Source organism: Puma concolor, chromosome C2 (assembly GCF_028749965.1).
Source record: "Puma concolor isolate L17-30 chromosome C2, mPumCon1.1.hap2, whole genome shotgun sequence".
Classification (NCBI taxonomy): domain Eukaryota; kingdom Metazoa; phylum Chordata; class Mammalia; order Carnivora; family Felidae; genus Puma; species Puma concolor.
The window spans coordinates 49,793,095-49,811,320 of NC_141675.1; the positions used below are offsets into that span (position 1 = coordinate 49,793,095).

The window sequence follows — 18,226 nt, forward strand, 5'->3', positions numbered from 1 at the left end:
CTCTGCCCCTCCCCCGCTCATGCTCGGTCTCTCTCTCTCTCTCTCTCTCTGTCAAAAATAAATATTAAAAAAAATTTTTTTTAAGTGGCAAGCAATTAGACTTTATTCCTTCTTGTAAAACTTATTCAGAAAAGGCAGTACATTTTATATATGGGAAAACATGCATAGTCATTTTAATTATACCATATTCAGGAATCCTGCCCGGTGCCTCCTTTTGCACCATCCCAGGAACCTAATTAGCTTTCTGGTTATGACTTCATCTTGCTGCCACACTTGGAATGACCACCATTCAAACACAATCATACTGGCATGTAACATGCTGCACTGTGACATGGTCAGTGCCATGTGGCAGCGCTTTCGGCCAAGTCTGACATGTGCTGCCTCCTCTGGCTGACTGGTATCTGAACCTGACAGAGGCTGTACAAAACCTTTCTGCTACCTGTTCAAGAGGCTGTGCATGCCAGGGGGCCAAATCATTCTGCTTTCTTAATCCTGTATTCCCTTAGCATATGGAAAGAAACAGGAGAGTCTTCCCGACCTGGACCTGGGCAAAACTGTCAACCATTCAAGAGAAACTTACAGCCAAAAAGAAGCATGGCATGGGATTCCTCTGGACTAACCTTCACATTTTGCAAACTGAAGACCCATGTTGTAAGTAGTGGATGAGGCTTTGACAAGGCCACTCAGCTAGAGAGCAGGAAACGCTGGTGGGGGCGCAACTAGGACAGCACACTCTGCCAAAGCTGCATCATCAACCAACTGGGTGGGTTGCCCTAGAAATCCTCCTTCTAGTTCCTGCCCCCCACACAGCTCCAGCTCGTTCTCTGGTTACTGCCCCTCTGCTCCATCTCTGGCATCTCTCTGGTCTGGTCGGTGCCAACTGTTTCTCTTGGTATATGCTATCAGCTGGGATCTGGTCAAGAGAATAGTTATGCTAGGTATTTAAAACAGAGGGGATTTAACTCAGGACTTGGTTGTATGGTTGTTGGAGCACTGAAAGGGCAAAAATTCTCAGGCTAAAATAATCTGGATATTACTAACTACAGGAAGCAGCTACCACCACCACAGGTGGGGGAACAACAGGAAAGAAGTGGCATCACCAGAGGGCAGGCATTCACAGGGGGGCTCCCCAGGGTGCAGGTGCCCCAATGGCCAGGGCTATAGCCCTCAGCTGGTGCCTTGAGGCTGGTGCCTGGCTCTATAAAGAAATTGTCATATGGTTGTTGCTGGTCAAATCATTCCAATAGGAGTTATACTATCGCTAAAGAAAACAAACTGCTTATGTAAAGAAACTGTTTTATAGCAACTGAAAGCCTGTTATGCTAATGAAAGATCATTTTATGTAATCATTAAAGCCCAGTCCCTTAAGAATATATACTAGGCAAAACTTTGCTGCCTGGTTCAAATTACTGCAGGTAGTTGACAATAATCAAAAACCATTTCTTCAAATTCTGTAATTAAGACTGCTCATTCAAATTTGACTTTCGCCTTATCCCAGCTTGTCTGAATTGGTACAGTTCTTACCAAAAGCAATAAATCAAAACCATCATAATTAAACTATTGTGGTCAGCCTCATCCATCATAGGTCTATCATAATTGGACCTATAATTGCTTTTGTCATTGCCTCAGCTTTTATTAACAAAAATACTTGCTAGTCTTTAATAAGAGTCAATTATATAACAGGTAATTTATAAAACTTTCACTTGATCATCACAACTTATCTGTGAGGTTTAAGTATTATTATTTCCATTTAAAAGTAAGGAAGGAACTATGAAAATTTCCATGACTCGCATTCGCAAAGTTTTTTAAGGGGTTACTTATGACTTACAATATTAATCTCTGTCTTCTATGCTATTACAGAGATTAGATGAAATTATATAAAAAATAACCCAAAAGAACACATAATAAAAAAAAACTATCCAAAATGGAGCATACGGAGAATTTTTGTAATTTTTTTTCATGTTTGTTTATTTTTGAGAGAGAGAGAAATAGAGTGTGAGCAGGGAAGGGTTAGAGAGAGAGGGAGATACAGAATCTGAAGCAGACTCCAGGCTTTGAGCTGTCAGCCCAGAGCCCCACACAGCGCACGAACATGCAAACCTTGAGATCATGACGTGAGCCCAAGTCAGACGCTTAACCGACTGAGCCACCCACGCACCCTGCATATGGAGAATTTTTATCATAGTTGTTGCAACATCTATGTCAACTAATTCTCTTGTGAGAGAATCCATTTCTGTTATCCTAAGCCACCCAGTTTGTGTGCCTTTGCTATGACAGCTCCAAGAAACTAATATACCTGGTCATTTGGATTGGATGCTGGCTGGATATTGTAAATTTTACATTTTGCGGGGTACTGGATTTTGTTGTAGCACTTTAAGGAGTATTGGACTCTATTTTAGCACGCAGTTACTTAGACCCAAGTTACTTAGGAACAGTTTCATCCTTTTGAAACTTGCTTTAAAGTTCACCAGGATGGGTCAGGAGAAACTGGCAGTCTCGTGCTAACCCCCTTCTTCTCATCCTACTCAATGTCCACATCTTACAAGGCCTCCCCACTCTAGCTTGTGGGGATATGATATACTCCCAACCCAGTGTGAGCTCTGGGACATGTTTGATCTAGTGCTGGCTGAGTGTCTTCTCACACACGAGCAGATCAGAGCTCGGCCAAAGACCAGAGAGGACCCATCTGCGTGTCTCAGAAACTCTCTGTAGCTCTCTTCCCTGATATTCTGTCCCACAAACTCCAGGCATCTAGCCCCCAGAATTCCAATTTCAAGCTTTTCAACTCAGCCAGACTTCCAGACTCTGCAGCCTGGAAACTGCCTTTGGGCAACAGTTTGGGTCAGTTCCAGAGCTCATCTTACTGATTTGGTTGTCCTTTCCTCAAGGATCACAGTCCTGCATTGCTTCATAGCCAATGTGTGGAAACCTTTGTTTCCTACATTTTGTCTGGTTTTCCTTTTTTATGTTAGAGATTGAATCCAGTCTCTGTTACGTGTTACCATGGCTAGAAAGTACGTTAGTAATTTTTTAAGTAAACAAGAATATGGTGTTTTGAATGTTTCATTTTTTTCCTCCTTCTTAGGATCTGGATGGCACATCTCACCTCACTACTCCACGCTAATGCTTAACATATCATGTATATTTTTGGCACCATGAGGTTTTTCTGTGAAGTCTCCAAGAAAGAGAAATCTAAAAGTTGAACCAGATCCTGACAGGCCAGACCCTAGGAACCCCAAATTCAATAAACATCTCACATTACTAATGACTGTTGGAGGCAAACTGGTGACAGAAACTATGTTCTGCTCTTTAAGTGATTTCATAAGCTAAGCAGATGGCAAACTTCCTCACTAGCTAACAGGTGCAAATGGTCTGGTTCCCGCCAATTCCCGCCAATAATCTTTACCTCAGCACTGTGCTGGACTGGAGGCAGGGCAGGAGGTTGTCAGGGAGACAAGAAGCAATCAGAGCAAATGAAAGCAGATTTCTTGTGCGGGGTGTGATGCGATCATCAGAAACCAGGAGATTTACACAAGAGTACGTTAGGCAAAAAGCAACAGTTTACTAAAACATGCTAAATTACATAGACTTGATAAACACGCCAAATTCTACAGGCTGACATTTTTATAGCAGTTATGGATTACAAGATATCCCCATATTTATTTATTTTCTTCAACCCTACTTCATCCCAGGCTTCAATTTTTCAGCTAATGGAAATTCCATTTTCCAGATGCTGAGGCCAAAAGGGGGTCATTGTTGGCTCTTCCTGCTCCTATATCTTCGATGAAATCCATCAGCAAACCTAGTAAGCTCTAACTATAAAACAGATCTAGCTGCAACCACTCCTGGATACCCTTGATGCCTGAGAGACCGTCATCTCTCTCCTGGATTCCCAAAAAAGCATCCTCACTGGTGAACCTGCTTCCAGCCCAGCTCTCCAAGACTATTCTCAATCCAACTATCAGAATGATCCTACATCAGATTATGTCAGTCCTCTGCTCAAAACCCTGCAATGTCCCCCTATTTGTCTCAGAGAAAAAGGCAAAGTACTTAAAATAGCTAAGACCCCAGAGGACCCAACTACTCTGCCCCCACAACTGCTTCTTCTTACCTTGCTCTATTTTTCTTTTTTTTTAATAAGACTTTCATCATCTAGCATGCTATGTAATTTAGTTATGCCAAAGGGCAATACAGTCTAGCCAATTATCAATGTTGATTGATAAGATGTTGACATGTATTCCCTCAACTAAGGCATTTTACAAAGGCAAGTTTATATACTGTTACTAACTAACCTCAGCTACCAGAAGCTGACCTTAGCAGGAGCCTATAGAGCAGTTTGATGTAGATAAGGGTGAGCTGTGGCCCCACTCTTGCTATTCAGGCTATAACAAAAGCAAAGGTAACATGTATACAGGTACGTGTTGACCACACACTCATTAGCAAGCAGCACAAAACTCCACGTAAGCTAACAGAAGTCCCATCTTCCTGGATCCCTTTTAGGTTTCCTGACAAGTTCCCTTGAGGCAGATACAACAGCACATAGAGGCAACATTCTGTTAGACTTTTAGGCATCAGCAAGCAATCATCTTACACCAATGGGACACGGGACCATTAGGGACTGAGCGTGTGGTATTTCCCCTAAGGATGTAGACTGTAGGCCTCCTCCAGTTTTTACATCTTATTCATGCAAGAGGAACAGCCAATCCTTATATGTTGACTATCTCACATTGCTTACAAAGGAGAGCCTATTTCTAACATGTATTATGTATGCAACAGTTTCCGCGTTTTGACAATAACAGCTCTGACATCTAACTCTAATTGAATGTCTAATTATCATAGCCTTGATTTGATCAAGATACAAATAACAAAGCTTATGGTAGCCATGTTGTGTATGAGGCTTCTGTTTTCTAGTAGCCTGGGTGGCTCAGTCAGTTCAGCGTCTGACTCTTGATTTCAGCTCAGGTCATGATCTCCCGGTCGTGGCATTGAGCCCCGCATCAGGCTCTGTACTGAGCATGGAGCCTGCTCAAGATTCTCTCTCTCTGTCCCTCTGCCCCTCTCCGGCACTCTTGCTTTCAATATCTCTATATATGTATATAAAAAAGTAATAAAAATAAAGAGAGAAAGATTTTGTAGCACATGGCAATTTAACAGGCACCTCTAGTGACAAATAGTTCAGTGCCTACTATTTTCGCTATAACAAGCACCAACACAGAGTGTTCGTTATATTTTATTATGTTTTATGTATTACATATTTATTATTTATTAAATATAACAAGTAAATATATTATGTATTTATTATAGTTATTGTTTCCTTTTTTTTTTTTTTCCTTTTCGCAGCCACAACTAATGATTAATTCCTGGCATCATGTAACAAGCTATGGAAGAAACTGAAAATCCAGTCATAAAAAAAGGCCTCCAAAGGGCAGCAATGTCACATCAAAATTTCCTAAGCATAAGTAACTGCCCTCTCCCCAACCAAAAACTTCTTAGGTCTGTGGGAAGAAGAGATGAAAGAAAGATGGCCTTTTTACAAGATCAGAAAATTTCCAAGCTAGAACATACAGTGTCAGGGCAATCAGAGTCTGAAGAGTCAATCATTTTTATTTTTTTAAGCACTTTCTTGGATGTTTTATGATTTGAATGATTCTGTTGTGAGTGTAAAATAATTGGCTTTTCCATTTAAAAAAGCAATAATGTGTTTCTAGTAAAAATGCTAGATTAAAAATACTCTCTTGTTATATGCCAATATTTTTTTCATTTTTATGTTTGCTAAAGTCTCGAGGCAGATAGAAACATCAGATAAACTAGGAGTGAATTTCAATATAAAAATTATTCGTTGTACATGAGTCAACAATATTCCCCACAGAAAGCTCTGCCGAGTGCTATCAATCTAAAAAACATTGCTCTATCAAGCCATGCATCATCCAGGGAGAGTTATAAAATAAAATCTTTCTTGATTTCTTTATTGGGTTTTGCCAAGCAGTATTTCCACTGTTTACATCTTTCAGATTACAAGGTGTCTAAAATGAACGATTTAAAAAGAGATCTTGAAGTGTTCCATGGAAAGCCACCCAGTCTTTCCAAATTTTCAGTTATGGATGAAGAAAAACAGAACACATGTTGATGCTGGCAGGGCCAAAGTGGGTTTAAAAAATGTTCCTGCCTTTGCAGAAGGCATGATTTGGTGTGGGCCTTAGAGAATTGTTGGAACTTGGCTCGTGGAGAGAGACAGCACCATTTCAGGTGAGAGCCGAGCACAAGTCTGTCATGGACACCAGAACGAACATTAGTCAGCATGAGAGGGAGGGCTGAGGAAGGAGAGCAACGAGGGAGACAGGTTATAAATGAGGCACTGAAGCAAATCAGTTTGACAACTAAGGTGCGTGATCTAAGAAGCAAATTGAGTACTTGTTGAGGGCATGAGCAAGCAGAGGTCCCTGAAAAGGAGAAATCTTAAACTTGGCCAAGTTTATCAAGAATTTTGCAAACCAAAATTCTAAGAAGGGGCTATTTACCTTCCAAAGTAGATGTAACCTGTGTCTTTTATGGGTCAGGGGATGCTTTACTTTGAATCATGTAAGATAAATGTTGAGGGGTGGTGACACCATCATTCCTTAGTCTGGGGCCCTAGAGCAGGAAGCTTGGAAAGGTAAGAGAAAAAAATCCACTGACTTAGCAGGGGAAGAAAGTAGAGCCTTGCAAGGATTAACTGAGCAGTGCTCTACGAGGTGGAGGGGAACACAGTGAGAATTCCTCCATTCCTGGTGTGAGATGATTGGGGCACTGCCAGGAGGACTAACCCATGGGTAATTTTGAAAACAACATCATTCACCATTACAAAAAGGCAGTGGGGTTGAAAGTAGCATAATCCATTTTCATTCTATTTTTGTATGGCAGAATTACCCTATGTATGTAGGTTAAATGCAGCTAAATCTGTTAATGCTGTTTGTATAATAATCTCCCAATAATAACATCAAATCTTATAAAATATGCATATATGGAGATAGGTAGGTAGATCTGTAGATGCAGAGATAAAGTTGGTTAAGTTACTAAAGTTACTTTAATTCACAATAAAACTAAAAGATATTCCCACAAGGTTCATGTATTTTTGACACAAACTTCCTCATAATACGCTGAATTGTAAAAATAATGCCAAAAAAAAATTTTTTTTTTTGCTGTAAGTCCGACTTAAAATTAATGTCTTAATTTTACCTCTTTTAAAACCTAGATATAATTTTAGAAAATCATCTGAATTATCTTGTGTCACTCAGACAGATATTTAGGAAAGATTCTACTACAGGATTTTCTTTCTGATATTCTTCAGGGAGCAAGCAAATGAGACTACTCAAATCATAGCCATTTCTAAAAATAACAAGCATTTCTCACTTCATGCCACTAGATGGCACACCTATACATAAATAAACCAGGAAATTTTGTATAAAGGAGGAAATGAATCTAGGTTAAAATAAGCCTTGTCAAATCAACACTGGAAGAAGATGGAAAGTACCTGGAAAATGATTATCATTTTGACTATTCAGAAATGATTTGAAAAATTAATTCAGCCATAGTCCAGTGTGTCAGTTTCCTGGGGTATTGTAACAACTGAGTGACTTAAAACAACAAAAATTTATCAGTGCACAGTTGTGGAGGCTAGATATCTGAAACCAACATGCCAGCAGGGTTGGTTCCTTCTTGAGGCTCTGAGGGAGAATCTGTCCCAAGATCCTTTTCTGGCATAGGTGGTCGCCAGCAATCCGTGGTGCTCTTGGCTTGAGGACCCATCCCTCCAATCTGCATCTTCACCTGGCTTTCTCACCCCTATGTCTCTGTGTCTTCACGTGACCTTCCGATAAGGACACCAGTCACTGGATTTAGGGCCCACCCTAATCCAGCATTGACCTCATCTTAGCTAATCATATCCACAAAGAGCTATTTCCAAATAAGGTCACATTCTGAGGCTCCAAGTGGACTTGAATTTGGGGGAGACACTATTAGGCCCAGTATACACACAGCGACATGCGTCCTGGGTAGGTAGGTTTGAGCCTAGTCTCACCACTGCCATGCTGTGGGACCCATGGACAAGTGACGTAACCTGTTTAAGCTCCATGTCTTTTTCTTGTAAAAAAAAAAAAAAAAAAAGGAATAATAACAGTATATAACAGTAAGTATAGCCTTGCTATGAGGATTAAATGGCATAAAACATGCATTATATTATTATTATAATATTTATTATTATAATTCAGAAACAGGGCTTCTACCTCGTGTTTTCACCAGAACCTGAAATAAGAGGTTCTCTGACCTGAGTTTGAGAAAATGAGGAAGGGGATGAAAGGCATTTCCTGAAAGACCGAGCCTTGTTTCTACACTGTCTCCCCTCCAGGAAAGGACCCTGGACATCCTATGTTTTGATTTTTTTTCATCATGCATTTATTTATATTACTGGGTCTACTTTCCAAAAAGGCTCTGTGATAGCAATGTCCTAATGTTGTCTCTCTGTTTCCTTAAGTTCTAAGTGTACCCAGGAACAGTCTGTACCTAGAAGAGCTTAGGACTCTACAGTGTTTTAGTAAAGGGGTAATTAGGGAGCCACAAGATGCAGCTGGCTATCCAACCCGGAAGCACAAACAGCTGGGGACAGACAACCCAAGTCATGCCTGAGCACATGGAAAGGGGTGGGGGGAGGGGGGTTCAGGCTGCGTCCAGGCAGGACAGCAGTTGTGACAAAATAATCACGCTTAGGGGCTAAAGTCAGCCATGGACCTGGTGGATAAAGTGGTACTCCTGGGGAGGATCCCTCCAAGGAACTCCGGGAAAGGAGTTTGAAGATGGCCTGAGAATGAGCCAGGCAGAAGGAGAAAGGCTTTCAGACAGAAGCAGGTACCAAAGAAGGAGAGAGTGAGAAGAAAAGGTCTCTTTACAGAGCACCCAGGCTCAAGGGAAACACAGACTCTCAGAATCCCCACCTAGATGCCCCCCTGGCATCTGCCACTTCCATGCTCCCCAAGCAAAACCATCACCCCTGCCAGAAGCCTGCTCTGACTTCTGCATTCCCTTTCTAGAAGACAGCCCCCCAGGCTCACCAGCCAGAAGCCAGGGGTTATTATGCAGTGAGCCCTTGCCCTCATGGTCCATATCCTGTGGGTTCCACAACTTCAGAGTCACATGAATCTATCCCCTGTGCCTCTACCTTTCCTATTACCTGCAGAACAAAGTCTTCAGCTAGGAACACAAGGCCTTCATAATCTGAATCCTGTCTAAATTTCCAGTCTCACCTACTCTGGCCTCTGCTGGCAACTTACACTCCCTCTATAATGAACACGTGTGATTGCTGGATGAATAAATGCATCGCCACAAACAGGAGCAGGTTTATGGTTTCCAGAGGGGTGATATATGTTTGCAAATACTTTGCTGTCAAAGTCTATCTTTTAATAAATCACTCAGGGTTTTCTTGTTAAATTGACAGTTCATCATGGATTGAAAGGGATCCCATCCACTGTGGGAATAGAGACTACATCTCCCTCAGTCCTAGCAGAGCACCTCACACAGTAGTATCTACTGAAGGGCAAGAGCTAATTTCCAGGCCCTGGGGACTTCAATATGGAGTTTTCTCCCAAGATGAATCTTTGACATAGATCCTGATCTGTCTTGTACATGGTAGAAGCAAAAATGACATGGATTAATGCACCCTCTTCTGCAGCAAGATGCCCATGGCAGGTGACTCTGACACAGGGGCAGGAAGTAGGAAGGGGGAGCTGAAGCAATGTGTGTAGGATGGAGACAGGTAAGGGGCAAAAGTTCATTTGTGGATAGAGACTATTGGAAAAGTCCAGGAGGTGAATCCCAGAATGGATTAAGTCAGGTGACATGTGAAGACATCAATGCTGGAACCCACAAGGGCCAGACATCAGTTCATACGGGTGTGCCACATGGGTCTTCTTATGGACTGAAGTGTGTATCCCTAAAATCCATATAGTGAAGTCCTAACCCCCAGTGTGAGCATATGTGGAGATAGGACTTTTAGGGAGGTAATTAAGGTTAAATGGGGCCATCAGGTTGGAGCCCTGATCCAATAAAACTAATGTCCTTATAGAAAGAGGAGACACCAGAGCTAATTTTGTGCTCTCTGTCCTCTCTCTCTGTCATTGATTGTATGCACAGAAGATGGGCCATGTGAGTAGTACAGAGCAAGAAGGCATCTATCTGCAAACCAGAGAGAGAGCTCTCACCTGGAACCAAATTTGCTGGCACCTTGATCTTGAACTTTAGTCAGTTTGGTATATTACAACAAACTACCATGGGCTGGGTGGCTTTTAAACAACAGAAATGTATCTCTGGAAGCTGCAAGTCTGAGATGAGGGTACCAACAAGGTCAGGTGAGGGCCCTCCTCTGGGTTGGTTGCAGACTGCTGATTTCTCATTATATCCTCATCTGGTGGAGAGAAAGCTAGCTAGCTCTCTGGTGTCTTCTTATATGGGCACAAATCGTATACCTGAGGGCTCCACCCTAATGACCTAATTACCTCCAAAGGCCTCGCATCAAATACCATTACACTGGGATTAGGCTTTCAACATATGAATGGGGGGGAGGGAGGCACAAACATTCAGTCCGGGGCAGACTTCTAACCTCCAGAACCGTGAGAAAATAAATGTCTGTTGTTTAAGCCACCCAGCCCGTGGTATTTTGTTATGGCAGCTGAGAAGACTAATACAGGTCCCCTGAAGGACCAGGTCCTGCCCTGTGTAAGTAACACTCTGTGCCACTTCCCATAGAAGACACCCAATGTGGTGGCTGCAGAAGACAGCCCCCGACAACACACATATACTAGGTAAAAGAATGAATCTGTGACTATGCTTTTATCAACCAAGCAAAGCAAAAGAAGATATCCTGAAAGCAAGCCTACACAGTTCACCCATAAGGCCAGATCTCTCTCTGAGGAAGAACTATTTAGGGACCTCACAAAGCAGGGCATTAAAGCAGGGATTCAAGCAGTTTTGCAACTCAGAAATACCAAGATGGTCAGTCATGCTGTCCCTAAATGATCGGCTTCAAAGTGTCTGTCTGGCTTCTTTCTTGTTCTTCACCCATTTGCTGGCTGACCTGGCTGGTCTGCTCCTATTTCAAAGTCAACTGTCTTACCCCCAGGACCGTGAGGCTCCCTGGTTCCATGTATGTTTCACTTGGCATATTTGGGAAATTCTAGCCACTGTGAAAGAGACATCTCTGGATCTCTGGCAGGTCCGATAAATGCATAAACTCCTTCCAGCTTTTTCTTTTTGCGGAAAAAAGTTCTTTAATAAAATTATTGCTTCTACTCCATTATGATGCAGTTAGGAAAATTGTTTCTCCAATCAATCTTTTTGACTATTTTCCCCCTGTAACCCAAAAAGAATTTATTTATATGTCTGCTAAAAGATAATAAAGCCAGTTATTAAAACATTTTTAAAAACTGGCCATCAAATATACATGCTGGTGTTTGCACCAATAAGTTCCCCAACAATAGACACATATGAATTGATGCTGCAGTTAAACCCCCTGTGTGTAGGAGACTGGAAATGCTCTCCTCAACGTCTATGAGTAGGGATAGTGCTCCACTTTTTAACCATACTAAAAGCAAGTATATTTTCTATTGAAACCCATTGGATACCTCATTTCTGTATTCACTGCAAAAGAAATATTTTGCATCATTGCAGAAGGAATATTTTGACACCTGGTTTAGGTGGCCCAGATAGTCGCTGCACTGAAATAATTAAACTACTATTACATAAACTTTAAAAAATTCCACCTCGTGACTTACACTTACATGGAGGTCTGTTACTCTCAAACACAGTGTGAGGTACAGTTATCATGCAGTTAAACCATCAAATTAGGTGTTGGGGGTCAAGATGATTTCTGGAAGATTTAGGGTATATAATAGAGAACCCGTGAGCCCCATTATGGTGGAGCCTTAGTATCTGGCCCTCCCTGGCCACTGACTAATCCCACTGGATGACATTGGGCAGGTCTGTTTCTCTGCTACAGAGTTTTTTAATAATTAATTAAAATAACCAAACAAATGTTGAGTTATCAGTTTACTATGTACAACTATTTACAAACTAGTTAAACTTATGTGAAAATCTCATTTTCTGGAAATTTCTCTTCAGGATTAAAAATACAAAAGCAACATATTAAAGAAAAATTTAGCTCTTTACATATTAGTCAAAAGTTTAGAGAAAATTGGACATATTTTCCCATTAAAACTGAAATGTATACCTCTGAACTATGTGCTAGCAATCAGTGGGATTCCGGATTGCACATCTTGCCTTGAAACACCAGGGGTTTGATTTGAGCTCTTTGACAGAGAACAGAGTATGTTGGCTGTGATACAGAATGTCAAGAGGGATTTCTCCTGGTGTCTCGGAATTGTGGCAAAGGTCCAAGGCCAAGAACAAAGGCCCTAAAAGCCCTTTCCTAGTTCAGAGAGCTGACATCTGCCTGCAGCTAGAGTGGGTAGTAGGGGCCTGCAGGCTCACTGAAATCTTTGGAACCAACCAGCCCTCCAAGAACATCCCACCCCCGACTCAGATTAAACCCAAAGAAGGAGGAGTCTGCCATCTAGGGGAGTGCAGTGATGGAGAGAAGCTAGGCCTTCCTTGTGGAGAGACGGAGTGCTTACTCTCTCCAAAGTCAAGAGTGGAGCACCCCAAGAGAACCTCTCATTAAGTTGGGGTGTCTGGAAGAAAGAGAGGAGGGCAGTTCTTTCCCTGACCCATGTCTGCTTAGTCTCTGGCTTGCCCATCTGCTCCCAGCAAAGGACAAGAGGAGTGAGATCAGGGATGCGGAGCGGACAGCAGAGCAGTGGCCCACACTCCTGGAATGGCCGTGGCAAGGATGTCAGGTGTCCCCACAGGTGGGGTGGCCATCTCAGACAGAGCTGAACTCATACTTGCCAATTCCTCACCCTAGTGTCCTCCAGCTGGGGTTGGGAACCCAGCAAATGGGACTGTGGGACAGACAGTCTTTGGAGGGCTTAACAGGTGTGGTGGAGGAGGTCCAGCAGAGCTGGCTCTCCCAGGCCAGGGCAGGGAGCTCCAGCAGGAGGAAACCTGCCACAGCGGTGCCTCCTGGAGAGGCACACTGGACCTGGGCCACTGCAGGGGGAGCATGATGCCAGGCAGCCTGTATGAGCCAGAGAAACAACAATGAAGGAACTATAGACTGCTCAGTGGGAGAGTGACATCTTTGCCCTGTGCCTCTCCTCTGTATCCCAAAGCACCAGAAGGGCTTGGCTTAGAAGTAGGGACAGAACTAAATAGGCCAATAAAGAAATTAATTAATTAATAACAGACCACACCCCTGCCCCTCAACACACACACACACACACACACACACACACACACACACACACACACTCTGGGAAAACATAGACAGGTGTGGCCTCCAGGGGGAGGAAAAGAGCTTTAAAAGTTTGAAAGTGAAGTTTAAAAATGAATGAAACTAAGTCAAATACTAAAATAAGATTGTGATAAGCTAATGTAAATATAAATTTACTGGTTACCATAGTGTTTGAATACACTTCTAGTATTTTAGAAGAGTGTCTGCTCCCTTTCCCCTGACCTGGGATTACAGTGAACCAGATCAACCAGCACAGTTGGGTCAACAGAACATAGGCATTCATGCACACGCACAAACACATGCATGGACCCACACACAAGCACACACACACACACACACACACACACACACGCATGCACAAGCATATGCACAGAGAGATCAATAGTTCATGGAACTAGTACAACAAACCTTCAGTATTATAAGAAAACTCATAATCCTTTATGATAACAAGATTTCGATATAAAGTCAACTTTATATGTAAAAGATCCACCCTAATATAAGCCTTATAGACAGTCAAAGGCATGTGGAGAAAAGTAAAGAGGGTGCTGATTCTCATGGGGGTAGGTCACATGGGATGTATCATTACCAGCTCTCTTCCTAACCCACAAAATGTGGAATTTGGATTTAGGTGGTCCAAGGTCCCTTACCACTCTCTGATTTATAATCTGACATCTATAGCTTCAGCAAAGCACGTCCTCTATTCCTCATGTCCTTTTTAAACCATTTAAACTGCACTACACTGAAATTTTCAGCTCCCAAAGAAAGGCAAAGCAGACTCCTATATGGGGAAACTGCCAGTGTCCTCCTGCTCCAGGTAGGTGGGTGCCCCCCGCCTCCACCTCCAACCTACCAAAAGCCCAATCTCCTGAGGCTGTTTGCCAATGAGCTGCATGGAACGTGGAGCCCAGAATAGTGCAGTAACTTCCCAGCATCACATGGGTAGTTAATGAACTTGGACAACAGAACAGTTCTCCTAAGTACCTGCCCAGACCCGAAACTAGTCATATTCACTTGCATAATAACAGAGTAGTGAGGACATTGCCTCCAGAAAAGGTCTCTTTGCCATAATCTCATCCAGGGCACTAGGAGATCAGGCCATTTCCACAACAACCACCCCCGCCTGGACCATCTCTTTAGATACGTTTGTCTCCACTTGGGTCCTGGTCTCCCTCTGCCTCCTCTCCCTTCCAACTCACCTCACCTACTCCCAAACTTAACCATAATATCCTCTGTGGCACTTCACAGTGGACAAAATGCTTTTTCCTGAGAGCACACTATCTAAATGCCATCATAGGTCTATCTTGTATTAGGGACTAACCCCATTTTACAAACAAGGGTACTTAGAGGGAAAAAAGGAGACACTCCCAAGGTGGCAATGCTGGTTAAAAATAAGAAAACAGGCCCAAAATTGAGCCACTTATGCTAAGCCCCACATCACCAAACCAAGGCTTAGTTACAATTTTGGCTTTCCTAGAAATGGAAGCTTCAACCAGTCTCTCAGAAATCTTCTGATCAGTACTAGTTAGGTGATATGCCTGATAGACCCCTGCCATCCCCCAAAGGAACATAACCTTGCAATGATCAATTCCCTCTTGCCTACTATCACATTCCTGTCCCTGCTCCCTTCTGCCTATAAAAGTCTTTTATTTTGTACAGCTCCTCAGAGCTCTTTTCTGTTAGATTGGATACTGCCTGACTTAAATTGATTTTGCTCACATAAACTCAAAAATGTTAATATGTGGGGTGGCTGGGTGGCTCAGTCAGTTAAACAACCAACTCCTGATCCTGGCTCAGGTCATGCTCTCATGATTTGTGAGACCAAGCCCCACATTGGGCTCTGCACTGACAGCATGGAGACTGCTTGGGATTCTCTCTCTCCTCTCTCTCTGCCCCTCGTGCACTCACACACACACACTCTCAAAATAAATAAATAAACTTAAAAAAATTTAAATATGCCTAGATTTCTTTTAACACTAGTAAATGGTAGTTGTGAGGATGCAGTCTCAGCCTCTGCATCTATGAGTAGGGATAGTGCTTCACTTTTTAACCATAATAAAACCAAGTATATTTTCTATTGAAACCCAATGAATGCCTCATTTCTTGAAGATTGTGATTTTTTCTTTTTTTCTTTTTTCTTTTTAAATTTACATTCAAGTTAGTTAACATACAGTGTAGTCTTGGCTTCAGGAGTAGAACCCAGTGATTCATCACTTACATATAACACCCAGTGCTCATCCCAATAAGTGCCTCCTTAATGCCCCTCACCCATTTAAGCCATCCTCTCATCCATGACCCCTCCAGCAACCCTCAGTTTGCTCTCTGTATTTAAGAATCGACTGTGATTTTTTTTTCTAAATAAGAAACTATGCTTTGAGAAAACAGTGTTTGTGCACTTAAAATGCAAATCATCTTCAACAGGTGTTTGATCTTACTGTCCACCTGCTGATAATTTGCCCTCTGAATACAACCTTGCTGCTCTAATCTAATTCATTTACATCCACTGGAAAAGTAGGTGTTTTTGTCTTTTTTTGTTGTCGTTGTTCTCTTTCCACTGACTCAAACAGTGCCTAATGCTTAGAAGAGGGTCAAGAAATATTAATTGAATGAGTGACTAAGCCAACCAGTACAAAAAGCCAGTCTAGACTCTTTTAGAGTTAGAAACATAGCCAAAGGCACTCCTCCTTGTGAAAAGTTATTTTTTAAGTAAAATAGAATAATTCTAAAAGATTGACTATAAACCTGATGAGAATTGTCATCTTTCTTAGGAGGGTGTTCTTTTTTCCTTTTCCTTCCTTCCCCAAGCCATTGGCCTCGTTACGCAAAAGGATGCTCTCCCAGTACTCGTTTGGAGGTAAAATGAGAGTGTAGCAATTTGTGAATGCTTGAGTGTGTGTGAGCACAAGTTATAAAGGGGAGGCAGAAGAGTAGGTGAGGAGAAAGAATGGGAAGGGAAAACCCTAGGAACCAGCCTCCCACCTCTATGCCACTTAAAGAAGTTGACATTAAAGCAAATGCATGTGGGAGAACTCCGCCCCCACCAGCAGCAGGACAAATTCCACAACAACAAGGAAGAGCCTGTGAAGGTAGCACTAGCAGCCATTGGTCAGCCGGCTGGATGCTTGCATTTTACAAAGAGCCCTCATCTGGAACCACTGCCTCAAGTGTCTTTCTCTGCATATCACACAAGCAATTATTCTAACATTGTCACATAAATTGATTTGGAGGGCAAAACTTCTCAGAGCTTTGCACTGCTAATTCTTCGTGAAGCCTAAACAAAAGCCTCTTGGCCTGAGAGATGTTTACAAAAATCATTTCCATAGTATGGGGCTCACTGAACTGAAAATGAATGAATCAGACTGAATTTTAAAAACATTTGATAAAAATACATGGATGTGAACACAACCATGGCGTTACACCCATTTCATTCATTTCTTCAGTAAGAGTCTGTTTGGTACTGGTCATTGACTTCCCATCCTTCTCCTTGACCCATCCTACCTTTTGAGTCAAAGGATAGTGATATGCAAGTGAATAGATTTTGATTCAGTATATTTTTAACCCCTGCCACCCAATGATGAAGGGTATGCTGGTCCTGTCACTTGGAGCACAGGGGACAACTGCTCTAGGAATTAAATATCACCACCTAATACCTATAGAGTCTGTCTTCCAGCAAAGTCCACCTGGTAGAAATGCTGAGCTTCAGGACAATAGGATCAGATCGCCATATTTCATTTTATTCATTTATTTATTTTTTGAGAGAGAGCTCAGGGGAGGGGCAGAGAGAGAGAGAGAAGAGGGAGAGGGAGAGAACCTTCAGCAGGCTCCATGCCGAGCGTGGAGTCCAACATGGGGCTTGATCTCATGACCGTGACATCATGATCTGAGTTAAAATCAAGAGTCCGATGCTTCACTGACTGAGCCACCCAGGTGCCCCAGATTGACATATTTTTTAAATGTTTTATTTATTTTTGAGAGAAAGAGAGCATGAGCAAGGGAGGTGCAGAGAGAGAAGGGGAAGGAGGATCTGAAGCAGGCTTTGTGCTGACAGCTGAGAGCCCAGTATGGGGCTTGAACTCAAGAACCATGAGATCATGACCTGAGACGAAGGTGGATGCTTAGCCGACTGAGCCACCCAGTCGCCCCGGACATATTTTAGATTACTGAAATACACAGTTATCACTTTAGAGCATTGTTTAGAAAATGTTGAACAGCATTCATCATTCCCATCATCATAACGTTTAATATTTATATAGCACTTTCTCAGAGGTGGTAAACTGTTGTTCTAAATACCACATTTGGCCAGGTGTTAGTTAGGCTTTTGTTGAGCCCAGTATGTTTTTTGATTTAGTTGCCATTATTTAAAATTTGGGGGACTTTACATTTAAAAAAAAAAAAGTATTTCCAACTCCTCTTAAGAAATAATAGGATCTAGAGTCACCTGGGTGGCTCATTCAGGTAAGCATCCAACTCTTGATTTTGCCTCAGATGAGGAGCTCCTAGTTGTGGGACCGAGCCTCACATTAGGCTCTGCATTAACAGTGCAGAGTCTGTTTGGGATTCTCTCTCTCCCTCTCTCTCTGCTCTCTCTCTCTTTCTCTCTCTCTCTCTCTCAAAAAAAATAAACTGTTTTAAAAAAGACACAATAGGACCTAGTTTTAAGGCCATGTTTCTTCATGAAACAAAATCTCTGGAACTGAGTTTCAGCTGACCTTTTTAAACAGCTCTGTGGTGTAGTTTACCACAATCCACACTACTCTCTATCGTCTTATGCACAACCCATTACACCTCATTCATATTATCTGCCAGAACAATTCTGTTTTTCTCTCAACAAAAGTACTTCTGAAAGTGTTCTTT

At 42.2% G+C, this 18,226-nt stretch overlaps 1 long non-coding RNA gene across 2 annotated transcripts; it reads left to right on the top strand.

The window, feature by feature from the left end:
* Nucleotides 1-352: 352 nt before the first annotated feature.
* LOC147577246 (uncharacterized) lies at nucleotides 353-5,968 on the top strand. Of its 2 annotated transcripts, none has more exons than XR_015240072.1 (2): nucleotides 353-938; nucleotides 5,341-5,968. It is a non-coding gene; the product is annotated as an uncharacterized LOC147577246 (long non-coding RNA). The 2 variants fall into 2 exon arrangements; XR_015240073.1 differs by having other exon boundaries at nucleotides 353-869.
* Nucleotides 5,969-18,226: the final 12,258 nt, after the last annotated feature.